The sequence below is a fragment of the Leptonychotes weddellii genome, chromosome 14 (assembly GCF_054177405.1).
Source record: "Leptonychotes weddellii isolate Sample4059 chromosome 14, ASM5417740v2, whole genome shotgun sequence".
NCBI lineage: Eukaryota > Metazoa > Chordata > Mammalia > Carnivora > Phocidae > Leptonychotes > Leptonychotes weddellii.
The window spans coordinates 9,554,667-9,582,188 of record NC_138382.1 but is presented as its reverse complement, the minus strand read 5'-3'; the positions used below and the strand labels follow the sequence as shown (position 1 = coordinate 9,582,188).

At 44.4% G+C, this 27,522-nt stretch overlaps 1 protein-coding gene across 1 annotated transcript in view; it reads right to left on the bottom strand.

The window, feature by feature from the left end:
• The window catches only part of PIP5K1B (phosphatidylinositol-4-phosphate 5-kinase type 1 beta), a 257,277-nt gene that overhangs the window by 151,526 nt on the left and 78,229 nt on the right, over window positions 1-27,522 (bottom strand). Inside the window, exon 2 of the mRNA XM_081804060.1 lies at window positions 4,090-4,174. The gene's annotated coding sequence lies outside the window, so the exon portion shown is untranslated. The remainder of the gene's footprint in view (window positions 1-4,089; window positions 4,175-27,522) is intronic.

Here is a 27,522-nt window from a genome sequence, read left to right as displayed (position 1 = left end):
CCACCAGGGTTCCGCCATTTCTTCCACCTTAAAAACTAAAAGCCTTTTCTTGATTCCAACGTCCCCTCAGTTCCTTATTCCTCCTTGCAGCAAAACTCCTTGAAAAAGATGTTGCTCCTCTCGAGTCCTGATTCCTCTTCAGACATTCTCTCTTTAATGCACTTTAATCGGGGGTTTGCTCTCACTGCTACCCTGAGAACCTCCTCCTCAAAATCACCAATGACCTCCGTGTTGCCAAATCCAGTGGCTAACTCTAAACCCCCATTCTGCCTGACCTATCAGATTATCAACAGAGATGATCACTCCCTCTTCCTTGACTGATTTTCTTCACTTGGCTTCTAGAGCATCATACTCTCTTGTTTCTTACCCACACCCTCCCTATACCTCCTGGGTCACTTTCTCAGTCTCTTAAGATGGTTCCTGTTAATGTTAAGAGTGTGTAAGACGGACTTCTTGGTTCTCGTCTCTAACCATCCTCTCTTTGGAATCTTGAAATGCCATCTAGATCTCTCTTCTGAGCTCCAGACTTGCACATCCAATGGTCTTCTTGGTATCTCCACTTGGATATCTAATAGACACCTCAAATTTTGCAAACCTAAAACCCTATTTCTGACATTCCCTCTCAAACTTCTTTCACTTGGACCTTCCCCATCTCACTTAATGGCATCTCCAACCTCTTGCTTCTCAGGCCCCAAATCTTGGGAGTCCTCCTTCTCTCACACCATGGTCAATATGTCAGCACAGCCTTCGGAAGATGTCCAGAATCCAGTCACTTGTCACCACTCCTGCTGTGCGTTTCTGGGCAGAGCTACCATCTTCTTATGAGTGTGTTATCCTTCGTGGCCTCTCAACGGGACTTGCTGATGCCACCCTTGCTCTCCGACAGTCTACTCTCAGCCAGAGTGATCTGTCATTAAACCTAATCAGATCATGTCACTTTGCCCTTAAGACCCTACAGTGGTTTCCCTTTTCACCCAAAGTAAAAGCCAAAGTCTTACAATGGTTGACGTGGCCCTGTATGATTTCCCCATACTCTTCCCATTCCTCCTCTGTCCTCAGCACCTCTGAGCTCCCCCCGCCGCTTCAGATACTCTGCTGTTTCTCAAACACTCCAGAATGCAGCTACATTAAGGCATTTTGCTTGAGCTATTCCCGCTGCCTGAACAATCTTCCCCAGACACCTGCTTATCTCCTTCAGGTCTTTGTTCAAATGTCAACTTCTATCTGATGCTTAGCTTGACAATCCTATTTTAAACTACAACCTCTTTGGCACCTCCCTGCCCCCATTTCCTCTTAACTCTGCTTAATCTTCCTTCCTTCCCTCCTCCCTCCCTCCTTCCCTTCCTTCCTTTTTTGCCCATAGCACTCATCAGTGTCTAACACACTACAGAGTTTCCTTATTTATTACAGTGGGTTTGTGTTTGTTTCAGTCTGTCTCCTCCTGAAGAATTTAAACTCCACAGAGGCAGGGATTTTAGTCTGTTTTGTTCACTGATATACCTCAAACACTTAAACTACACCTGGCACATAGTAAGTGCTGAGTAAATATTTGTAGAATGAATGGATAAATAAATTGATAAAGAAAGGTAGTAACACCCCATTAGATCAATGCAGGCAGCGTCTGATTCTAGCTACTTGGGTGTTTTGTGCTTGGGAAGAAAGCTGACTCCCTGAAGGAGGGGGATAAAGACATAACTTAGGGGTCCAACCCCATCAATCACACCGTATGCTGGATTCTTTGGAAGATGCCAAAGGCGCGGCAACTGTAGACAGCTGGCATGGAATAAATGGCCATGTCATTAACTCCTTATAACTTCCTTCACCAGTGAAAAAGACTTAGACTATACATGTTTCAACAGAAATCATCTCCATGTAGCATTTAAACCTTTTTTTTTTTTAAATGTAAAATACTATGGAATATGCCACGTTTTCCTTTTCCTGACATAACCAGCTCTCAAAACTCTCTGCAAACTACTTTGGAATGAAAGTTTCACAATACATGAGGAAGGTTCCTTGATTTTTTTAATCAAATGTATAACCGTTCATTATTTTTCGGTCGTTTTAAAATTTAAAAGTAATTTTTAAATTAAAAAAATATCTGTTTTCTTCCGTGGCCAATAAGGTTTATCCGAGGCGCGATTATTGCTAATTGAAAACTTTTCCCTAAGTAAAACAGATATTGTATTTGAAAGAAAAAGAAGAAAATAAAACTATCACCTTTAATCCAACTACCCCCAAATAGTAATTGTTAATATTTGGCTATTCTACCATTTGATCTTTTTCAAATGTGTGCTTTGTTTACTTTAACAAAACTGGGATCATACATTATATACAAACTTATATTTGCCCTTTCCACTTTGTCATAAACATTTTTCTGCATCACTAAATATTAATTAGAAAAAATGTCTAACATCTAAATAATTCTATCATAAAAATGCATCATGGTTCGGGATTTATTTTTTATTTTTTATTTTTATTTTTTTTAAAGATTTTATTTATTTATTTGAGAGAGAGAATGAGAGACAGAGAGCACGAGAGGGGAGAGGATCAGAGGGAGAAGCAGACTCCCCGCCAAGCAGGGAGCCCGATGCGGGACTCAATCCCGGGACTCCAGGATCATGACCTGAGCCGAAGGCAGTCGCTTAACCAACTGAGCCACCCAGGCGCCCTGGTTCGGGATTTATTAGTGGACACTCAGGATGCTTCCTATTTTTCTGTTACAAATAAAACTGTACTCTCTGTTCTTATGTTTCCAAAGGCAAGTCTAAAACAGTTGCCAGAGATTCTTATAATGTCTACTGGGTAAAATATACCTACTTTAAATCTCTACCAGCCGCCAGTGTTTTCACTTAAAATCACAAAAAAACACTTGGCCAATTCTGGGCAAAAATATCATTTTATTTTGCATTTGTATGATTCATGGTAAGGACAGACATCTTTGTCACATTTCTTTGGTTCTTTGTATCTCTTTGGTGAATTATCTGTATGAAGCTCTAGCCCATATCTCTACTAGGGTACGTTTGTGTCTCCAACTTTGTATGTGTTAATGACAGTAAGAGTTGGATTTTCTTTAACCAACTGTGGACTAACAAATCCCGTGTCAGTCATTTTACCTCTAAGACTTGGAAGCTTTGAAATCCAAAAAATTTCAAGAGCAACTTTGAAGGGTGTTTGGAGAAACCACCTTAGTGAGGGGTTGGCTAGCTGGCATGAATGCAGGACATAGGATGAGATGGTCTCTCTCTCTCTCTCTTTTTTTTTTTACTTTGTAGGACACCCCTGAACGGACAGTAAGGAAGAGGAGGAGAGAAATACATAAACTTCTATTCTTTAAAAAACAATTCCCTTTAAGCAGCACAAAATAGACAATAATGATAAAGGGATGCCGTGAAATGTTGCCAGACTTCTAAGGTGTTTCTTAGGGTGATGTTTCACCAGGGTCATGTGGACCTATCACCAGGATGTCTGTGCAGGGGAGGCAAATGAGATGCTGGGGAATGTTCTAGTGAACTGCAAATGGCCATTTGAAATGGACATAGTGGTAATTACTATTTGTTCTTAGACTTGCTATGTTCCTGTACCAGTTAAGGTACATCATTTAGAACTACTGGAGCTAAGTATGTTTTAGAAAGATTATATATAATTATACATTTATTTATGCGTATGCAAGGAAGGAGGAAAGAAATTCACAGAACTACTGGTGATTATCTGCAGATGATGGGGGTTATGAATGCTTTGGGTTTTCATTTTTATATTTTGCTCTATTCTCCAAGGATTCTGCAATGAACACTCTACATTTGATAATAAGGAAAACCCTAATGCTATTCAAAAACTGAACCGCATGCAGTAATCAATAGCAGAAACCACATCTCCCGGGTTCTGTTCTGCCCCCTGAGGCAGGCTGACATTCACAGAATTTCCTATGTTTCTATTTGCTTGTCACTTGTTTTAAATTTGATAATGTCAAAGTTAAAGGTCATGAACTAGAATAGGATTTAGAATATTTGTAAATAAATATAAAATAAAAGGGGTAGAGCACAACAGTCAGTCAGTTGGAATTAACTAAAAACATAGACTGTATTTCCTTACCTTTGTAAATGAAATGGCAAGTCATCTGTAGTCAGTCATGATGGGTGACCTATTCATTGTTGAAACTGTTTTCCTTCCCAAGTTCCTGTTAAAATAGAAATCACTGGTTATTATTTATTCACATCTCTACCTCAGCTCCCAAAAAAGATCAGAGCTGCCTATAGGGATAATACAATGCAGTCAGTTTAAACCAAAATAAAGGAAGGACCTAATGTTAAAAATGGAACTAGAAGCGTGTAATTTCAGGTTGGTTGCCTTACCAAGTAAGACAGTAAATCCATAACCCATAAAGGAACAATGAGCAGATTTGACCCTATAAAAATTTAAAATGTCTACATGACAAGATACCATAAACAAAGCCAAAAAAATGAACAATGGTTTGCAGCTCATATGACAGGATTAGTGTCTAATATACTGGGAGATGATACAAATTGATTATAAAAGAAACAAGACAAACCACACACTATAAAAATAAGCAGAGGATATGAACTGGAAATATATATCACCAATAAGCCTGTGAAAAGGATAAGCCCCATTAGTGGTAAGGGAACAGGAATTAAAATGACTGAGATGCTATTATCTGCCCATCAGGTTGGCAAACATCTCAAAGATGGTAGACATCCAGTGCTGATACGTATGTCAATAAACAGGTAGGCTTCCTGCACCATTGGATTGATGCTTCAACCTTTTTATAGAAAGGAATGTAGCAATGGTCCTTCAAATAGTTAATGTACTTACCAAGTTTGGCCCAACTTCTAAGATTCTTTCCCAGAGAAATACAAGTACCAGAACTTTAAAGATGTTTGGATAAGGGTGTTTATTCCTGCTTGGGTTATGATAGTATGATTATAGTTCTATCATATTCTCCTGTGTTTCTTTTTGGTTTTTGCCTTAAAATTTCCATAACAATGATGGCCAGTGTATAATGTATGTGTAACAGTGTCCTTGTGAAATGTACTCTTTGTTTTTAGAAGTACCTTTTCTTTTCTTATTGAATAATTTTACTTTTGGGTTCCACTGTGGTTGATGTACACCACTTCTGTTTTCCTTTTATTTGCATATACTTGGCATATGCAAATAATGCTTATTATCCTTGTCCATTTCTTTAACTTTTTTAGTTGTCATTTTATCTGTGTTCCTTATAAATAACTTAAAACCGGGCTTTTGTTTTGTTTTTGCCAATTTAAAAGTCTGTCATTCGAAAGTGGATTTAAACAAATTCACATCTATTGTGTTATGATTAGATTTTATTTATTTTAGAGAGAGAGAGAGTGAGAGGGAGAGCACATGAGCAAGGACAGGGGCAGAGGGAGAGGGAGAAGCAGTTTCCCCGCTGAGCAGGGAGCCCTATGTGGGGCTCGATCCCAGGACCCTGATATCATGACCTGAGCTGAAGGCAGACAATTCACCGACTGAGCCACCCAGGCGCCCCTATTGACGTATGATTATATTTGGTTTGCTTCCATCATATTTGTTTACTAGTAACTACAATTTATTGTTACATTTACTTTTACCCATTTCTTCTTTGCTGGATTAACCAAATCATAATTCCATTTTTTCCTCCCAGTAACAAAAACATTTTATTCCATGTATATCTGCTTAGTTATCATTCTATTTTTAAATCATTAAGAAAATCTATGCTTTCCTATCAGCTCCATCAGGGTCTGCCTCTGCAGAGAGCCACCTCACTCGGGCGATGGCCTCCCTGGGGTTGCCCACATCCCGTGACTGAATGATGGGGCAGCTGCCCACCAAGTTGGGCCGGCTTCACGGGTCCTGCACGGGAGCCTGGCTTCTCCCTCTGCTTGCCCAGCTGTGCTCCCTCCCTCCTCGTTGCAAAGGTTCTCTTCATCTCCACAGATGTGCCTCAACATGGCAGAAATGTATTCTCTCACGGTTCTGGAACCTGGAAGCCCTAAGTGAAGGTGTCAGCAGGGCCAAGCTCCCCCTGAGGCTCTGGGTAAAATCCTTCCCTGCCTCTTCCTGCTTCTGGCCATTGAGCCTCGTGGTTCCTTGGCTTGCGGCTGCATGGGTCCTGTCGTCAGGGTTCTCCCCGTGTGTGTGTCTTCACACAGTGTTTTCCTCTTCTTATCAGGACACCAGTCACATTGCATGAGGGCCCAACCTCATGACCTCATGTTAACTTGGTGACCAATTGGCAAAGGCTCCATTTCCAAATAAGGTCACATTCGCAGGTACCAGGGGTTAGGACTTCCAACATATTTTTGTGCAGGACACAATTCAACTCCTAACACAGGTGTGGACCTCTACGAAGTATCTTGCACCCAAAACTCTGTTTCGTTGCCTGTTTCCAGAGAAACCAACCCATGACATCTCTTCTCTCTTCCTCATCCACAGGAGGTATTTTAGAATTTTTGTACTTTCTCACTGTTTCACTTTGAACTACTAAATACCTCCTCTTAATCCACACGGCTCTTCTGTTTGAAGAAATCCTCAGTGAAAAGTTTATAGTTTGTAGTCACATCCTCATCATTTCTTTAGACTTGATCATTACAAGGTTCCTTGCTCATCATTGTTTCTTTGACTCTTCATCTTCCCCTACCATGACACTTTTGTCTGACTCAATTTCATTTGGTTGGAACACATTTCCTCAGCAATGGCTCATCGACGGCCCACTTCAGTCACTCCATATCCAAAAATGTCTTTGTTTTGGCCTCATATAGGACTAAATTTCTTGGCTTCTTAGCTCATGTATATCTTTATTTATCACACATAAATAAATATATCTTTATTTATAACACAATGATTTATCAGTATATCAGTATATAATTATCAGGATTCTTAGCTCAGTCCTTTTCCTTCAACTTTCTATAAATACGGCATTGCTGTGTTCTTGCTTCCAGCTTACAGGTGAGTAGTTTCATGCTAGTCTGATGCCCCTGCCCTTGGTAACTTACTGGTTTTCTCTGTCTAGAAACCTATGAGAGTTTTCTCTCTCTCTCTCGTTAATGGAAGTAGAATTAACACACAGTGTTTGTTATAATAGTTTCAGGTTTTCAATATAATGACTCAGCAATTCATATTTCTCAGTGCTCACCAAGGTAAGTATACTTTTAATCCCCGTTATCTATTTCCCCCATCCTCCCACCCACCTCCCTTCTGGTAACCACCAGTTTGTTCTCTGTATTTGTCTATTTTTTTGTCTGTCTTTTTGTTTGTTCATTTGTTTTGTGTCTTAAATTCCACATATGAATGGAATCACATGGCATTTGTCTCTCTCTGTCTGATGTATTTCACTTAGTATTATACCCTCTAGGTCCATCCGTGTTGTTGCAGATGGCAGGATCTCATCAATTTTTATGGCTGAGTAATAATCCATTGTAAAAATACACCACCTCTTCTTGATTCACTAGTTTATCAGTGGATACCTGGGTTGATCCCATATCTTGGCTATTATAAATAATGCTGCAATAGACAAAGGGGTGCATATATATTTTCAAATTATTGTTGTTTTCTTTGGGTAAATATCCAATAGGGGGATTATTGAATCATATGGTAATTCTATTTTTAATTTTTTGAGGAAACTCCATACTCTTTTCCACAGTGGCTGCACCAGCTTGCATTCCCACCAAAGTGCACGAGGGTTCCTTTTTCTCCACATCTTTGTCAACATTTGTTATTTCTTGTGTTTTGGATTCTAGCCATTCAGACAGGTGTGGGCTGATACTTCATTGTGGTTTTGATTTGCATTTTCCTGATGAAGAGTGTTGAACATCTTTTCTGTTGTGTCTGTTGGCCATCTGTATGTCTTCTTTGGAGAAATGTCTATTCAGGTGCTCTGCCATTTTTAAATTGGATTATTTGGGTTTTATGTGTGTTAAGCTGTGTAAGTGCTTTATATATTTTGGATATTAACCTTTTACTGGACATATCATTTGCAAATATCTTCTCCCATTCAGCAGGTTGCCTTTTTGTTTTGTTGATGGTTTCCCTTGCTGTGCAAAAGCTTTTTACTCTGGTGTAGTCCCAACGGTTTAGTTTTTCTTTTGTTTCCCAAGAGACATATCTAGAAAAAATGTTTCTCTGGGAGACATCCAAGAAATTACTACCTGTATTTTCTTCTAGGAGTTTTATGGTTTTGGGTCTCCCATTTAGGTCTTTAGCCAATTTTGAGGGTTTTTTTGTGTGTGTATGGTGTAAGGAAGTGGTCCAATTTCATTCTTTTGCATGTAGCTGTCCAGTTTTCCCAGCACCGTTTGTTGAAGAAACTGTCTTTTCCCCATTGCATGTTCTTGTCTCCTTTGGTGTAGATCAATTGACCATATAAGTAAAGGTTTATTTCTAGGCTCTCTACTCTGTTCCATTGACCTATGTGTCTATTTTTGTGCCAATACCTTACTGTTTGGATTACTACAGCTTTGTAGATCTTGAAATCTGGGATTGTGATACCTCCAGCTATGTTCTTTCTGAAGAATGCTTTGGCTATTCGGGGTCTTTTGCAGTTCCATCTAAATTTTAGGATCTGCTCTAGTTTTGTGAAAAACGTTGTTGGTATTTTGATAGGGACTGCATTAAATCTGTAGATGGCTTGGGTAGCATGGACATTTTAACAATATTGATTCCTCCAAGCCACGAGCATGGAATAGGTTTCCATTTGTTTGTGTCATCTTCAATTTCTTTCATCAGTGTTTTATAGTTTTTGGAATACAGGTCCTTTACCTCTGGTTAAGTTTATGCCTAAGTATTTTATTATTTTTGGTGCAACTGTACATGGAACTGTGTTCTTAATTTGAGAGTTTCCTCTTTTAACACAGAGTACAAAAATTCCATAAGGATAGATGTGTCTTTTTTCACTAATCCTGCCAAGTAAAGGGAAACTGACAAGAAGCTATTACATTGAGATCCAATGACTTGACTTAAACCATGAATAATATCTAGGCTATCTAAATGAGGAATGAAAGGACTGCATAACCTTCAGGCAATCCTCCATGAAAATTATTTCTCATAACCAACCTTTTGACAAGAATTGGACAGTGGAGCACTCAAAATTAAAGTCTCTGGCAAGACCCTGGAATGCAGAAACTCTAGTGGCCAAGTAAGGGCATAATCATAAGACTCAGGTCTCCTTAGGAAATGTGTTAACATGTAATCTGATACAGTTAGAACTTATTTTCTTAAAGTATTTCTGACATGCAACAGAGCCAGCTGACAGTGTCCTACGGTTAGAATGTTGAGACACTAGCTTAGATAACCACGATATACACCAAGCAATGAGATTTTTTTTTTTACTATTTAATTGTTTACCTATCCTTTCTGATATGAAGTATCTGGATTCTGTTAGCTTCAGGAATAAGTAACTTACACACTTTCACAGCCTTCTGCATTTCTGCGCTTTCACTTCATTTGAGGGAAGGAGAGATACTCTCATTCCTTGAGCAACAACTAAGTGTGAGAAGCTGTCACATACATGATCTCATTTAACGCTGCAAATAATTCCTTAGCATCCTCCAATTTTGACACAATGTAGCTGATTATCCTGTAACACCCATGGGAGGTAGACATTTTTTATTTCGCCAAGGCAGGCTCTCCTGCTGTGAGCCCAATCTGTAGAAGAGAAGCCCTTAGTGGGGGGCGGCATGACCACAGAGACTCCCTCCCCAAGCACCTCCACCTCAGCCTGGCTCTGTTGTTCCCTATACCAGGGCTGGGCATCACAACCACTGGGGAGATTTTTGAAAATCCAGATTCTTGGTCCACACAGCACAACAACTAAATCACTACCTCCGTGTGGTGGGTCTGGGGAATTTTCAGCCTGCTTCAGAGGCTTGGGATGATCTAAGCCAGTCTGACTAGTAAAGGCAATAAAGACATTTTACTACTTCAAAAGAGTTGTCAGGATCCAGGGTGGAAAAATGGAAACCCTTCTGGGTATGTTAAAGAGAGGGAACGTGGGCGTGCCTGGGTGGTGTAGTCGGTTAAGCATCCAACTCTTGGTTTTGGCTCAGGTCATGATCTCATGGTTGGGGGATCAAGCCCTGTGCTGGGCTCTGCGCTCAGTGCGGAGTCTGCTTGAGGTTCTCTCTCTCCCTCTGCCCCTCCCATTAGTGCTTTCTCTCTCTCTCTCTCTGAAATAAACTTAAAAAAAGAGAGGAACTCAATACATGGACTTAGTTACAAATGTGATAGGTGAGCTGAAAAGCTGAGCAAAAATGGCAAAGAAATGCAGAGACTCACATCAGCAGGAAGTGCTTTAAAGACTAGAGGCACAACAGAAAGGGGTGTTAACAAAAACTTCAAAAGCTGGAGGTTATCTGTTGGGACCAGACCACCGTGGTGAAGGTTGACTGGTAGAAGCTGGAACCATAGAAGGAGAAGTATGTTTGGAGGTATGTGGAAGACAGCATCACTGATGGAAACACACAATGCTCCCCCCCCCACCCAAGGCAGAGAGAGGGGAAAAACACCCTGGATTCTCCCTTACCCCCTGTACCTGCCAATCCCTGTCTATGGCTTCCATGACGAGCCCACTAAAAACCATCTGACACGAGGAGTCTGGAAATGCGTCCCATAGGGGATGACTGCCCAGTGATACAGAACAGAACAAGAGTGAGGTATGGCTCTGAGGACAAACAGGCCAATGACAGGCCACAGAATGACATATACAACTGTAATGAAAGTGGGAAAGTAGACAGGAGCTAATGATATGCATAAGAAACTTGATTCTCAAAGGAAATGTGGATTTGGAGGTAGGCCAGGAGCTGGTACAACCATTTCTATTTTTATGACTCTGGGGATCTGCAAAGAGCTTAAGTAGATGACTACAAAGTAGCCAGGCTCCTCTGTGGCTTCTTCATCAAGTGTAAGGGGTGAGGCTGTGACTTTAGACAAGTCAAGAGGTGGCAGGGCAGAGATGTGATCCAGAGCTGTCTGACTTCAAATCTGTTCTCTCCACAACACCCCGCGCTCTCTCCTAGCTATCGGACAATTAGAAGACTGTCTAATAAATAGCGCACTTCATTTTTCCGATTGTAAATGCAATCAAAAGCTTAGCCAACAATATTTATTCACATAATTGTTTTCTGTAAAACTTGTTCTACATCAGTGAGCTTCAACCTAGAGGGCATTTCTGAATTTACAAGGTGGTAGGGGAGCTTTCGAAAACTCAACAGTTACTCCAAGTTTTAGATCTGTGACACCTGGGGGCCATATTGGAGTTAGCAGTGACCCTTTGAACCTCTGATTCTCTAGCCAGGGCCACAGAAGTAGCTTATTTTTTATTTGCCACAGATGGAGTCTGCTCCCCACCCAAGGTCCAATGAGGGGGGCAAAACAATGAATTACCTAATTACCCAACTAAACAGGCCAACCTGTAGACAGATGCAAGAGATAAGGGGCACTACCTGCCAAGTCCTTACTGGTCTTCTCATAAAAACAGACACTTCATTAAATGCTGATGGAGCAAAGCTACAAGGACGAATGGGCGGAACACTGAACAGGCCTCTGAAGAAGGTGGAGGTTTAGGCCCATGTCTGCCGTTCACTCTCTGGGACCTTGGGGTCCCAACTACTTCCCTTCCCTCGTGAATTCTGCTGACCCCATGAGGCACTGCCTCTCAGTTGGTGCCACTGCGGTTTCCTGATAGAGCCCCATCTCAGATCCTCCTTGGAATGAGAAGGAGACTCATCAATCATTTGCTCATTATGAGCGCAACGTGCCCTATGGGAATCAATCTTCCATAAGATAGCCATGTTCAAATGCTTTCTTGCCATTCAGGCTACGTATGGTAACACGGCCTAGAACATTTCCCTAGAGGGAAAGCAATTAAAAAATATTTGGGGCTGGGTGCCTGGGTGGCTCAGTCGGTAAGCGTCTGCCTTCGGCTCAGGTCATGATCCCAGGGTCCTGGGATCGAGCCCCGCATCAGGCTCCCTGCTCCGCGGGAAGCCTGCTTCTCCCTCTCCCACTCCCCCTTCTTGTGTTCCCTCTCTCTCACTGTGCCTCTGTCAAATAAATAAAATCTTAAAAAATATATATATATATATATTTGGGGCCTTGGTCATGCCTGCATGCTGACGTTCATCCCTTGTGTTTAAATTATGCTCTTCTGAGTTCACATTTGTTCTCTGCCTGCAAATTAATTCATGCAATCTTTTTTTCATTCTTTCATGTCATCCATTCAATTCATTCATTCATTGACCTTTACACATCAGGCAGTGAACTTAGCCTTGGAGCCATAAAGACAGCCGCATCTTCAAAGAAGTCACATCAGTAGGAGAGAGAGACATGGGGACAGCTACAGTGCAACGTAGTATGTGTTCTCCTCCGGGTTTTTGGAGGAGGCCTAAAGGCCCGAGTCAGCCTTTAGGGAGCCCAGAAAACTCCATTTCTGCGGAATACTGAAAATGGACTTAGAGCAGCTTTCGGGGGACACATGGTTGAGAAGCAGAGGGTGAGGAAGATGCCAGGCTCCACGGCGGCTTGCTTAGAGAAAGACCCAGCAGCATGAAGGAGTATATTTAACATATTTTCGTGGGTGTGCATGAGATGTTGAAATTGCATTTTTGTTTTTGTTTTGTTTTGTTTTTTAAGGAATTTACCCAGAGGCAGCCCAAAGGTAAGGATGTTCCTTAAAGGTTTACCAACAGATTTCCAGATTGCTCATTCTACCTAATGCTCATAAGTCCGTTCAATCCTTCGCCTGAATAAAAACACACTTGTGTAAATTTATATATATTCACAAAAACCTCAAAAGCCATTCTTAGAAAAAATGTCAGCCTTGTCAATAGCTCTGCTGGCGAGGTAAAAATATTGCCAAAACCTATTCCCGATGACAGCACCTGCTCACTATGAATCAAACTGGAGGCCAGTCAAAACAAATGGCAGGGCTCTTCTATTCTCTCATGAAACACATTCATCCACTCTCAGAATGCATCTCACAAAGTGAAGAAACAGAATAGCCATCAATGGCAAGGACGAAAGGCTCAACATAAAATGAACTACTCATAATCTGTGTTTCCAACAGAGGTGGTGCTAAAAGGATTCATAGGCCTTTTCAAACCAAGTCTTCCCTGTAACCAGCAGACAGAAGGAAGCAGACCATGAAAACAACCCTGAGGGACGTGTGGTGCCCAGACTGGTGCCATTCACAGAATTTCACGAAAACTCCATCACTGCACACTCTCCTCTTGCCCCAGGTTCAATTTCTTCAATTTCAGTACACAAGGACGTAGGATGTGTGGATGTGTTTGGCGGTAGTGTTGGAGGGTCAGGGGTCATGACATCTGGGCTTCCGTTTGGCACGTGGGAAAAGGACGCAGGAAGATTTACCAACACTGTTGCTTTACTGGCTTGTCCCAGAGACATCTGGGATAATCCCTAAAGGTCTCACACAGCTGGACTTTCTGCCTTGATATAATGCTTAAATTTCTTCTTCCCCACTTTTTGCTGGACATTTGGTACAAGGCAGACTTCACGATACTGTATTTTTACCACATTGTAAATGTTCTCATTTTTTTAATTTACCAGATCATGCTTTCTCTCCACATTTTATTTCTAAACTATTCACATCTCTTCCCCCTAAGACCACATGCCAGGAATTATTCAATTGTTACAATAATAACAACTGTGCAAACCGTATGCAAATGTAAAGCCAGTTATGACCGGCAGAAAATGTTTGGCTTCAGAAAGAAAGAACCAAAACCTATCTGTTTTTGCTCCCGCAGCAGTCTGCAAAGCATTTCTGGATCCATTTCGTCTTCTATTGAGAAAGCCAAAGTAACAGATCTCCTGTATGCCCCAAGTGCAAAGGACAGCTGGTGGCTTACCCCAAAGAACTTCCTCTGCACCAGGTGCTTGGGGAAGGGGGGCGGGGAAGGGGTGGGTGCTGTGTCTGTGGGGAGTCTGAAAGAACCTAAAAGGGTGTAGGCAGGACTGTGGCTGAGCACATGAAGGATGCTGCTAAGGTCAGGAAGACGCCCAGCAGAAGAAAAATTCTGTCCAGAAATATTCTATAGTTCCAGGCTTAATGAACTTAAGCAGCAGTAAGTAATATGGGAAGTTTCCAATGAGGCACAAATATAAATGTATAGAGACAGGGAAAACATGAGTAATGACATGACCGCATCTGACACGCTCCTGACCCAGAACGGTATTCATTTACTCTGACATTTATTCCAGAACTCCTGTATATAAGGCAATTTGGGGGGCACATAATGAATACGACGGTCCCTGTTGTCAAGGCGCTTAAAAGGGAAGCCAAAACACAAGCACACGGAATAATGAGAAAGTCTTTAACAGGATTAGGAGTTAATTCCTTTTACTTGGCTTTGCTTCTAACAAGTATTCAATTATCACAGTCAGAGGGCTCATCTGGAATGTTCTAAAAAATGCAATCAAGAATTAAAAAGGGGAAGGAAAAAAAAAACCCAAGGCCAAGTGATCACAAATCAGCTATTAATCACTGGATATTAAATTTCCCAGGTGTTTGCTATGTGCCTGGTTGTATCGAAGACACACTGGGCTGAGAGCTGCTTTCAAAGGACCAACAGCTTAACAGGAGAAGCGAGGGTAAAAGGTGTTGTTCAGAGGCCAGGGAGGGGACAGAGGTCCAGGAAAGAGGTCGAGGCAGGAGTGTGGAAGGGGACTGCTGGTGACGGAGGAAGACCACGCTGACTGAACAGAGGGGAATCAAGGTGCAGACAGCCATCAGTCCCGGGCTGCACAGCGCTGGGAGCCGGCCACGGCTATCACAAATTAGGGAGCATCTGCTGAAGGCTTTTGAGTAGGAGGCCATGAAGATTTTTTTAAAGTGTTATTAAGAGGAGACAAGATGAAATGGGAAGGGAGGCCCAGATTGAAGGCACGCATCCGGCCAGCCGCTGCTGCTGGGGTCCTGGGGATGGGAATCTAGAAGATTCAGGTGGAGCCAGAGACTCCTGCATGGTGTCGACGAAGAAAACATCGCCAGAACCCGGCCATCGACTGGGTCTGGGGGAGCATGGTGGCGGAGGGGGGCATCCAACACAACTGAGGTTTCAAGCTTCACTACCCAAGGAAGATGACGACAACTTCTAAGACAGCTACCCCTCTGCTCTGCCCTGGTGCTTCTCTCGCCACCCCCATCCCAGCTGCACAATGAACTGACCAGGGAACCCGGCTCCGGATAAACCACAGATTCTCCACATGGAGAACTTTCTACAACGTGGAGACCGAGTGGGTCAAGCGGTGTTGGCCTTGGCCTTGTCAAGTCAGGTCCGGCCAGTGCCGGCCAAAGCCACGGATGAGTGGATATCAAAACGGGCAATTTCACCAGACTGCAGACAGACACACAGACAAGGCCCTGCGTTTCCAGGGAGACCGACAGAGAGAGGTCAACTGCCTGATGGCTGTCCAGCCCTGGGAATCCTGCCATATTCCCCAGCTAGCAGCTGGGTTCTCGAAGGCCCCGGGATCTACCTAACACGTCCACCACTCACTTGAGCTCTTTGCAGGGGTTCTAATCTGAAGAAGACCAAAAAATGTACTCTCAGGAGTCGGCCACAGGCTTGGCTGAGGTCAATGGCCCATCCTCCACCTGTCACACTCTCCTCTGAGCCACACACTGTTGGGACAGATGGTGACAGCCTGGTGGTCACGGGAACAGGCTCTGAGTCACACTGTCCAGCTTCGACAGCTGTGCGGTCTCCCTGAGTCCCTTAATCCGCGTGCCTCACTTAGTTCCCTCTTCTGAGCAATGAGGCAAACAACAGGGCCTTTCTCCCAGGGCAGGTGTGAGGAGTGACCCATCCGAAAAGCCCTTTTGGGGACCCTGGCACAGAGTACACACTCCAAAAACCTAGTGTCACTGTCATCATCAGCTACCCTCACCAGGACAGGCACTGCGAGACAGAGGAGATCCTGTCACTGTGCTCCTTCCGAACTCCCGGTGGCCACGGAGGTGACCCAGGCCACTGAGGGTCCTGCAGAGTCTGGGCTCCCACGCGGCTCAGGCAGCTGTTCCGCCTGCCTGCCTCCCTCCCTCGCGGCGGAGAGAGCCTACATGCACGCACGCACGCACCTCACATGGCCCTCTCAAGTCTCAAGAGAGCGCACCCCTGCCTGAACCCACAGTGTTTGCTCGCCCTGAAAGGGCCTCTCCATGAACCCGCGTTATCAGTCAAGGGTCTCCCGTCCCTAAGGACTTCCTGATTCCTTCCATTCTAGAAGAACACAGCGCCTCCTCAGCTGTGCCCTCCTCACTCCTCACCCTCCGCCCACCACTCACATTCTGCTGTTTCCGTGGCCCCAGACTGCGTCTGCCCTCACTCCTATTAACAGTTATTATTGTAGCTAATCCGTATGGAGCGCTTCCTGTGCCAGGCACACTGGTAAGTCCTGCACGAATTGACTCATGCAATTCTCCCAACACCTCCCGGAAACATTTTTTTTTTACAGACGAGAAAGCCGAGGCACAGAGAGGTTACATAACCGACGTAAGCTCACACAGTAAGCGAGTGGCAGAACCAGGATGGGAGCACGCAGGGCCCTTAAGCACTCTGTGAATGCCACCTACTTTAAGACTTCATTGATCTCCTTCCCTGCCATCTCTGCAGCTCGCCTCCTGCTTCCCAGAGGGATGGATGGTGCCTTCCCTGGCCGCCTTCCCCACCCATGACTCCGGAGCACCGACTCCCAGCCTTCTGTCCCGTGCACAGCTAAGGGGTGTTCTGTGTTCCTTCTAGCACACCCCTGCCTGGAGGCCCCCCTCTCCGTCATCCCCAGTTAGCCTTTTACCTGGATCTTCCCCCTCTTTCTCGTCTAGCTCTTTACCTTGGGAACAGGAGCCTGTCCGTTCTCCCCTGAGACCCTCCATGTCCTGCCCCTGCCGCTCCCTCTGGCTGCAGCCTTGTCTCACTCCCCTTACGCTGAAGGTCAAATTCTCCAGAGATGCCTGCACGCTCCCTGCCCTCACTTCTAGAGGCACAGCAATCCGCCCCACCGCCTACATCCACACCACACTGTGGTTTCGCCCCTGTGGTTTCTTTCCTGATCTTCCTGGACTTCTCCGAAGTGCTGACTTGAGAGGGTTCTGTACACAGTAGGTTCTGAAATGTCTAAGTGACAAACAACCAGTCTTCCTTCGCTGAGGGCCCCTCTTCCCTTGGCTCCCTGGCATGGCCAACACGGCCATCTGCTTTTCCTAAATCTCTTTCCTGATGTTCTTTACTCATACAACCTGGATTCTGTTTGGGGAGGCAATGTGCCCAGTTCCAGAAATAGGAGAAACTTGTATTCCCAGATGTTCTGGAAATAAGAGGTCGGTGGACGGTGATGTCCTGGGACGTCTGTTGAGGAGGCAAACACAGTCCGCGTGGGCCTTTCTGCCACCTGTCATTTGCTCTTTGCCCTTCTGTCCATGATAGCAGACCTGAGAGAGAGCGTGAGCACAGATTCCATTTTTCCTGGTTTCCCCTACCTGTCCAAATGCATTTCTGTCTCTTTGGCAGGCTCCCTCTTAATGATTCATGTTCCGCGTGGTATTCTGTATTTTTTCTTCTCACTCCTTCTGAATAATTTCTTCCATTCCCAGTGGCTTCAAATGCAACCTACCTGTGATGACTTCCAAATAATGCTGGGTCCCCGATCTCCTTCTTGAGCTCTAGATCTGTCTGTTTTCGGTAGCTTTCAGGGTCCCTACAACGTCTCATGGGCTCTATAAATCCTATAAGCTCCAACTTCCATGTCTCATATTCCACCCCACCCAGAGAACACTACCATTTTCCACCTGGCGGTCCAAGCCCCAGATCAAGGGGCCATCCCCACTCCTCCTTAACAGCCCCCACTCTAGTCCATCAATCAAGTTCTCTCCAATCTCCTCAATGGTCATCTTTGGTTCTGATCCTTTCTTGGCATTTTCCCTGCTACCATCTTGAGACATCATTGTTTCTTGCACAGATCACTGCCTCGGCCTCATTAGTCAGCCTTGCTGGGGAACAATCTGGCTAGAGGGATCTTTCTATGATGCAAATCTGCCTATGCCATGCTCCTTTAAAATGCTGCTTTAAAAAGTGGTTTTCCCGCTGCTTCGGGGCAGAACTTAAAGTCTTCAGCACAGCACAGGACCTCTCCCGACTGGGTCTCTAACACCTCTCTCCACACGGCCCCCCCACCATAGCTGTGGCCACATGGGATGACTTCCGCTGACCGGCCACCTGCCTTTTCATTCACTGTGGTACCTGACACACCCCTGCCCCTCTCCCTGGCCAGGCGCTCCTCGTCCTCAAGATGCAGCTTGGGTACCACTTCCTTCCACGAGTCCACCCCTGGCCCTCCCAAGTTGGGGCTCACTGCTTCTCCTCTGCGCTCCTGGGCTGCCCTGGGCCTGCCCCAGTTGGGACACTTACTGACCCAACTGCCATCATGAGCTTAATTTTCTTTTCTTTCCACTACACCCTCAGTGCTCTGGGGCAATCCCCTCCATGTATTTACATGTAAATCACAAAACCCAGCACAGTGTGTGGCTCGTGGACAGACTTTGAAGCTGAAAGTTGGATGAATGTGTCTATATGAGTCTGTCCGCTACGCTTCTTAGATAAGCAGCTGCAGGGCAGACAGGATGTTTTATTATCGGTCCTTACACATTAAGTCAATGCTTCATAGATGTTTTCTTCCTCTCCTTTTGGGCACTGGATGACAAATCAATGTTGAGTTTTTTTCCGAGTGATGAAATGAGATGAAAAACAAGGATAGAGATCAATTTGGTATCCCAAATACCTCCAGGAGGTATCTTTCCTTCTTTCTTCTTTCCTTCCTCCCTTCTGTTGCTGTTTGAGGTCCATCTCACACAAAATCACAAAGAAAGTAAAAGTGGCCGACAGTCTCCCCATCCAGAGGGGCCCACAGTTCATCTTCTGGAGCATCTTCTTCTAATCCGTTTTTTGTGATGCCCTCATGCTGACTTTGCTCTCCACCTCCTTGCTGCTTCTAGAAACGCACGAGAGGCTGGAACGGGCTGTAACTCCTGTTTCATGGTGATGGGGCAAACATCCTTCGTTCCATCAGAATTCAATACAGCATTAGTCACAAGACAAAATATGAAGACCTCCCCTGTGTCGCAACTGCTCTGAACAGGAGAGACTTCAAGCTGACATGTGGCTTCTCTTGGAGCAAGCTGCTCTTCATCTACAAACCTCTCCTGGTTGTGTCTATGGGACTGTGGTCTGCAAAGCCACCTTACCTTTAAGGGAAGATGTAATTCAAGATTTTTGCTTATCTGTCCACTCTGGCAAAGACTTCTTGTCAGGTGGTGCATTCAGTTCCCAGGAATGACTCTTAATCTTATTATTAAACTATTTCAATTCCTATCATTTTTAAAGTTGGGGGGGATTCCAAATATTCAGTTTTAGGATATTTCAAATCTCACACACCTGGCAGAGTGCCTCAAAGCTCACTACTCTGCTGATGTCTCAAAACGACACATACCCTCTTTTCTCAGTATCAAAGAACAGGCTAAACCCAAAGTTCAGCCCAACTAAAAGAAATCCAGGAAGGATGGAGCAATGTTGGGATTAGTACGGATCCGAGAGGAAAAATATGTGCCCTTTCCCCAGTGTTAATATGGCTAAGTATCTCTGGAATCCCAGGCTCCCTTCTGCCCTTCAGAGAGCTCTACTTGCGGGGAGAGGGGGTCATCAAAACACACACGTCTGTGTCTTGGCTCAAGGAAAGCACCCTGCCCCCCCCGCCCTCCCATCCCCAAACACAATTCCTAATCCGCCTTATGGGAAGGCAGGCAGAGGGATCTGGGAAAAAGGGATGACTGAGCCTACCTAAGGACCCATCTATCTCTGTGGGAGCAGCAGGTGGTAAACGAGACAGACCTGCGAGCACGGGGGATGGGCACGGACACCTGTGACTTGAATCAACAGTTTCCTGTTTGGGACTTGGCGGGGAGGGGAGGGGAAAGGAGACGCAGATACAGAGACAATCACTCAAACATCCTGGCGCTTGGAATGCTTATAGCTTCAGGATCCCAAGAACTTAATGGTAATGAAGAGCTTAGGCCCAAGGTAGCCACATTTTCTACCCTGCCATGACCCTGGAAAGCTTAGGACACCTTTGTGGGAGTGACAAAACCCCCTCTGACTTAGCAAAAGTCCACCTCTCTGTCGAAAATGAGAAGACCATCTCCTCTGGGCAGACTCAGCCCTGCAAAGAAAAAGGACCCTCTTTACCAGCAGGTCCCGGGCTTGGCCGCCGGTATGGGCTACAAAAGAGCTTCTGTTTGCTCTTGAGCGGGCACCTGTGTAGAACCCCACTCTTGCTACGGGCTGCATCCACAGACAGATGAGCAGGAGGTGACTTGAAGGCCAGTAAGACCAGTAAGCAGGAGCAGTGGGGCCCAGCGGGTTCCAGGAGGTTCAGGCTGCCCTGATTCCTCATGAGGCCAGAGAAGCCACGGAGGACTGGATTATTCCCCAGAAACACACAGATGTGCACGTGCAGGACCTGTGTGCCAGGGGCTGGGGGAGGGGCAGGGCTCAATGTCAAACACTGGCAGTCTAAGGAGAGGCCCACCTGACATGCGCAGGGTCTGGGCCCGCATCTGGTACGCCGGGAGGGTCCTCCTCACTCACCGGCCTCAATGGGCACTGCTGCCCACGGGTACCTCCACCCCAACCAGCATCACTGTTTTCAATTCCTCCAAAGAACCTGATGTGGAAAGGTGGGGCTTTGGATTTAGAATTCTCAGGCTCCTCGGAGTTCTGGGCCAGAAAGGGCTCACTCCTGACCCCTGGCCTGCCACCTTCTCTTCTCCACGGTAGTCCTGTCCCACATCTCTCAGGGCCTGAGGGCTCATGGGTGGACAACCCTGCGGATGTTGCTTCCCATCCTTCAGACCCCAGGGTGTAGTCACTGGGGCATGGCTCCCCCACAGGAGCAGGGACCTGGGAAAGACGCCCTCACAGCAGACTCGGCATCATGAGTGCAGAGAATTCTGGAATGTTGTGGGGTCCTAGGTTCCATGGAGCACGGCACAGAAAGGAGCACATGAACTTCAGCTGGGCACACCCCCTGGGCTTCTCCGACTTGCTGCCCCATGGAGAAGGGGCGCAGCCAGAGAAGAGCCAGAGAGAAGCCCTTTCAAGTACAAGACCTAGGTTAGGTGTCCCAGGGAAGGCTGCCCCTGCCTGGGTTCGAGAGCAATACTATCAAAGAGACCCAGGTCCCACCGGCAATCACCAAACAGTGTACTGGGTGCTCACACAGGGCGAATACAGGTTGCTCAGCGCAGCGCATGGAAGGGGCATGGAGCCTGGACTCTGGAAAGGCTCCTCTGAGGAAGGGGTACCTGCAACGTAGGGCTGTTTCGTACATGAGGACGCGCAGATGGCAAGGTAGGAAAAAGTCGGAATGTGTTTCAGCATCTGCAAAGGCATGGAGGTGGGACAACATGGCGCCTCCCGGAAATGACCAGTTACGTGTCATGGTGCGCATCTAGGGATACAGGCATGAATCTGGAAGGTTCTGCAGAGAAGGCCTTGTGTATCATGCTAAGGCATTTGGAATAATAGAAGAGTTGCCAAGGAAGACTTCATTCATTTTCATAATTGGCATGTGCCCTAAACTGAGTCATCAATGAACACAGGATGTGTGCTACAGATAGTTTCAGTATTATCAATTATACTCCAAATGCTTCTTTAAAATATATTAAAGCCAACCTACTGATGGGCAGTGTGGTCCTCTCAAATATAATTTTAGCTGGAGCCCAAACCTTTCCTTAGCTTTGGACGGACACATCCAACTGACAGCTCCCTTCGGGTTTCTCAAAAGCATGTTAAACATAACTCGCTCTGAACAGAACTCAAACACTCTACTCCGGCCCCTTTCTGACCTCCCCATCTCATTCAATAGCCCTTTTTTTACTCAAGTCAGTAAACCAGGAGTCACCTTGGATTTCTCTCTTGCTCCCCTCCCCTACCCTCCTCCAAGTCCTGCTGATTTCTCAGAACCATCTCTCCTCTCCATCCTCACTGCTATCCTGGTACTAGTACCTTTTGCCTAGACTCATACAGCAGCCTCCTCCTGGTCTCCCTGCCAGGCAAGAATGATCATACAAGAAAATCCACTCAGATCAGTCCCTTGTATAAAATCCTTTAATGCTTTCCTCATTGCATTTGGAGTGGTTTAAACTCCTCACCTTGGCCTATAAGACCTTGTAAGAGCTGCTGCCTACCTTGTTTTGCAACCTCACCTCATGCCGTCCTTCCCCTTCCCCCATCCCAAGTAGGTGCTTCTCTACCAGTCAAATTCTCAGCCCCTAGTGTATTTCCTTCCCAACCTTAATTGTATTGGGCAATGATTTCATTATCTGTATGTCTCTCTCTCTTTCTGGGGGGTGGGGTGTCTATTTCTTCTCCCAATAATATAAACTCCGGGAAGCCAGGGGATTGTTTCTATTAGAAACTAGAGATAAAATTGTTAAAGAAAGCTCAAAGTCTGGCCCATAGTAGGTGTTCAAGAAATGTTTACCCAGTGAACAATGTGACAACCATATAAGAAATTCACCACACTTATCACTCTGCAGAATTTTGTTAATTAGGCTCCTTTAACTTAAAAAAAAAAAAATCCTTGCTGATAAAACAAGCTCAAAATGAATAAAGGAATCATTATACTTGGAGGAAGTTTAATTCAAATCTGGACTCCAAAAGATTATTTTAAGTATTCACATTGGCTAGTAGGTGGAAATCCATGGAGAATTAAACAAAATTTATCATGGATGCAAATTCATTTATTAAAAAAATTATGGCAGTAACATAGCAGTACTACATGCCTGCTTTAATGTGGAAAATATTTAAATAAGATCATAATGGCTCTCTTAGAACGTATCTCTTTAGTCTAAACCTCTGGTTCATTTCCACTGTAAATCTACTTTGTTTCAAATCTCAGAATGTACAGCCAAAAGGCTTTTCCGATGCTGAGACCAACAGATGTGCACAGTGATCTCGATGGTATTTTAGAGTATTACGAAGAGCACAAAAAACTTAGCAAATAATTTAAACTACATATTCTTTGTCTAGTCTTTCTCTCTGTGAATCCGCAGCCATAATTCTAAGCTATTAAATCCAAGGCAGGAAAAAAAGTATGTCACTGAGATGGGAAGTAGTGACAAGAACACGAAAGCCATGTCTATTTCATTTACTTTTCTAGGATCAAATGATTTAATAATTTTGCAAATACGAATAAACAAATTAACAATCAGGTTTTTTTCAAAGCCAGATACAAAGAAATAAGAAAACACTAAATTAGTAAAGGAAATTTAAAAACTTAACTCAAGAATTGTCTTAAATGAGGATTAAAATTCTTGATTGTTGGAAATTTCTAGAATATACACGGCTATTGCAGTTGCATGACACTTTTCACATTTCCCTCGTCTCCTGTTTCACGCCTGTTCACTTCTCAACTTGCTGAAGAGTTACTTCCTTTAGAAACACCTTTGTTATTCCCTTCTGGATTCCTGTACCATCTTGGAAATATGTCTATTATATATTGTAACAAAGCACTACAAAGCACTGTTGGGTTTTTATTTGTTCGTTTGTGGACCCCGCAAAGAGCAGCTTAAGGACTCATCTCTCTTTGTAACACCAGCCCCCGGAATAGCGCCAGCTGCACTGTAGGTATTCATCAGACATTTATTGCAAAATGAATGCTTAAGCCATCTCTATTATTCCTTTCTGAAGACTTGTAAGTTTGGTGACCATATTTTATAACCCTAATGCTGACAAACATGACGTCATTAAAGGATTTCTGTCATCTCCAGGTGCATGAAACCGAACTCTGCTAGTTTTAATGTCAAGATTTCAGAGACATTTCGATGGGAAGCTGGAGGTAGTATCTGCTGTCTTGAATAACTCAGAAAATTGGGATCTCAAGTTGCCAGAGGTGACCTGAAGTCTGTGGGATAGATCTGAAGTCTATCTAACTCTGGCTTCCTTCTTCATCACCCACCCTCCGTCCCTCCCACTTCAGCCTTTCTTCCACCGAAATGATAGAACAACCCACCTACTAGTGACCTTACTAACCGTGAATTCCGGATCATTCTAGTTTACGAGATTAAAAACCTCAGAGCAGCATTTTCCTGATGACATCGTCCTAACTCTCTAGTTTGGATCAAATGAGGAAAAGGCTGTCGCAGATTCATAGGAAAAAAAAAATCTGAAATACACACTATTTTCAGAGAACTGCACTTATTTTTTTCCCCCCAGTCACACACAAGAGCTCCAAACATGACCATTAAATACATCACTCAAAACTGAGTTGGAAAAGTGTTTTAAAAGTGGACAAAATTTCATGGAAATGAACATGTCAGCTATTTTATATTGGCAAGTCCAAGAAAACCCTGGGGTCTTTAAATTACAAAAGTTGTTCAGACATACATTAAAACACTGTAATTGAGAAAAACTGGAAACATTCTAAAGAGCCAAAAATAGTTGGTTAACTATAACATGGTAGAGCCACAGAGGGTAAAACGATGCAGAAGTATATTTAAAACACTCACTGTATATTACATAAAAAACAGCAGTTTATGGAGCTGACTACACAGTATGATGCCATTTTGGGGTGAAATTACATATGCATATTCAACCATAGAAAAAGCCTGGAAGAATACACATGGGCGTATAAACTGCGGTACCTTGATGTACTTTTTTCGCTTGTTCTAGTTTTCTAAAGTTTCTAAAATGAACGTATCTTTGCTTTATCACTAGAAAGTGTGTGCGCGTGCGTGTGTATGTATTTTAGTCTATTTGGCTATTTCCTTTCATCTTTTTTCACATTATTAAAATACATGGCTTATAAAAGTTTCCTTAAGGGGCGCCTGGGTGGCTCAGTCGTTACGCGTCTGCCTCCGGCGCAGGTCATGATCCCAGGGTCCTGGGATCGGGCCCCGCATCGGGCTCCCTGCTCCGCGGGGAGCCTGCTTCTCCCTCTCCCGCTCCCCCTGCTTGTGTTCCCTGTCTCGCTGTGTCTCTGTCAAATAAGTAAAATCTTTTAAAAAATAAAATAAAATAAAAAAATAAAAGTTTCCTTAAAGTCATCTAAACTCCTCTCCTAATTATACAGATTTTGATAGACTGTGAAAGTTAAAGCAGATTTCTGCATTCTGGGCTGTGAAATGTCAAGAAGAGGAAGAAACTCAGCAATTTTCACGAGCGTCAGGAAAACTAAGAGGAAAGCTTACTGACTTCACATACCATAAAATTTGTAACACCACTTCCTTAGACTGTGCACTGTAAGAGTTTGAGTCTAGAAGGTTTCCTAAAGCCTAAAGCACTCACTGATATGCAACAATGAAATACATTATGACACGCATATCAATTTCCATGAGCACCCATCCCCCGTTTCCCTAACACCAACTATCATCAGTGATAAACACTGACTTTTCGATGGCTAAGAATTGGTATTAGGAAGGCTACATAAGCCAGTGTCCCTCTCTTCCAGGAAATGTGCCATAAAGATAGGTGATTATTTCATAGGTGGCATATATCCTTCAGATTTGCATTGATTCAAGTTACCAGTTCCTGGCAAATAATTTTACATGCCTTGTGCCCTCTCCTCTCATCCTTAACTACTTTCGAGGTAGGAGCTATTCCCATTTAACAGGTGAAAAGACCAAGACACGCAACGATTAACTAATTGGTCTAAAATCACAAAGCTGGGAAATGGAAAGGCTAGGTCGGGAATGCAGTTCTAACAGTCTGCAGAGGCTGTGCTTTTTTTTTTTTTTTTAAAGATTTTATTTATTTATTTGAGAGAGAGACTGAGAGAGAGAGAGCATGAGACGGGGGAGGGTCGGGAGGGTCAGAGGGAGAAGCAGACTCCCCGCTGAGCAGGGAGCCCGATGCGGGACTCGATCCCGGGACTCCAGGATCATGACCCGAGCCGAAGGCAGTCGTTTAACCAACTGAGCCACCCAGGCGCCCGAGGCTGTGCTTTTTAACCATCAGGGTTACAACACCCCCCACCCCCCGCCCCCGAACACACGCTGCCAACCACAAAGTAAGGGCTATAGGCAGTAGGCAGCACAGTGATTCAGAGGAAACCCACACTACCTAGAGCCAGGAGAAGCAGAGGAGGCTCCATGGAATGAGCAGGACTTGATCTGAGTCTTGAAAGACAAAAATGCAGTATCAGGAGAGAGTGGATCCCAGAGCACGCGACGTTCTCTCCTGGGTACAAATCTGGCTTGGAGGTCCCGGAGTCCTCTTCTATAAAGGATTGGGACAGGCTGCCCAACCCGCAAGAATGAACTTGACAATATCTTGTAATTAGAATGAAATCTGAGCAGCTCAACGTGAAGAAGGCATTCTTTCTTCCTTATCATTACTGGTGCTCTCTTCTCCAAGTGTTCGGCAAAAATTTTGAAAAGGAATACGAAAAAAATAATCGGTCCCTAAATAAAATCTAACAGGACAATGAACTACTTTAAAAAAAAAAAATTCACAGCACTCACTGAAGAGGAAAATGTCTCTGGGTTAAGAAACTAGGCCAAACGTACAGAGGTAATTGTGTCACGGGTGTGGAGTTAAATTTCAATTTGTAAGTGGAAAAAAAGCTATCAAAAATAGATGACAAGGGAATAAAATGAATCAGACGAATTCATGAAGGAAGTGAATCAGTAAGCCTTTAGCTTTTATCGTTTACTCATGTTTGGAGTAAAAACATTTACTTATAGACTTTTCCCCTCACAATAATGCAAAAAAAAAAAAAAAAAAGGAAGAAAATTTTATTTGGCCTTGTTTTTGCCCCAGACCATAATTATATATATGGAAAGAGACATTTCTTGGGAAAAGCTTAAAACAATTAGGGAGGGAGGATGACCCCTACCTTGGTTCCTCTTTATCCTCAAAGACCTGAAAGAACCCGCTCTCTTTCTTCAGCCCTGTGGCTCACTCCAATTCCGCTCCTGCTACTCTAGGTTTCCAGCCCACCACTCCAAAGCAAGGACTCTCACCAAGGTGGCCTGTCATGTACGTGTTACTATATCAGTGCTCAGTGATCAGTCCTCATCTTAGTTGTCAGATCCACAATAGACAGACCCGATCACTCCATCTCCTTCCACACAGTGTCTGGGACACCACACTCTCTTGGTTCCGACCTCCCTGGTTGCTCCTTCTCGGTGTCCTCTTCCTGACCTTTTAACGTGACAGAGAGCCCCAAGGTTCGGTTCTTACTCTCTCCTGTTCTTGGCACACATTCCCGGGACCCTCAGTGATCTCGAGTGTTCTCTTGATTTTACATACTGTCCACAGTCATTGGTAGATGACTCCCAAGTTTGTATTTCCAGCCCAGCCCCCTTTCCCGAACTCCAGACTCAGCTCAGCCCCCTTTCCCGAACTCCAGACTCAGCTCAGCCCCCTTTCCCGAACTCCAGACTCAGCTCAGCCCCCTTTCCCGAACTCCAGACTCAGCTCAGCCCCCTTTCCCGAACTCCAG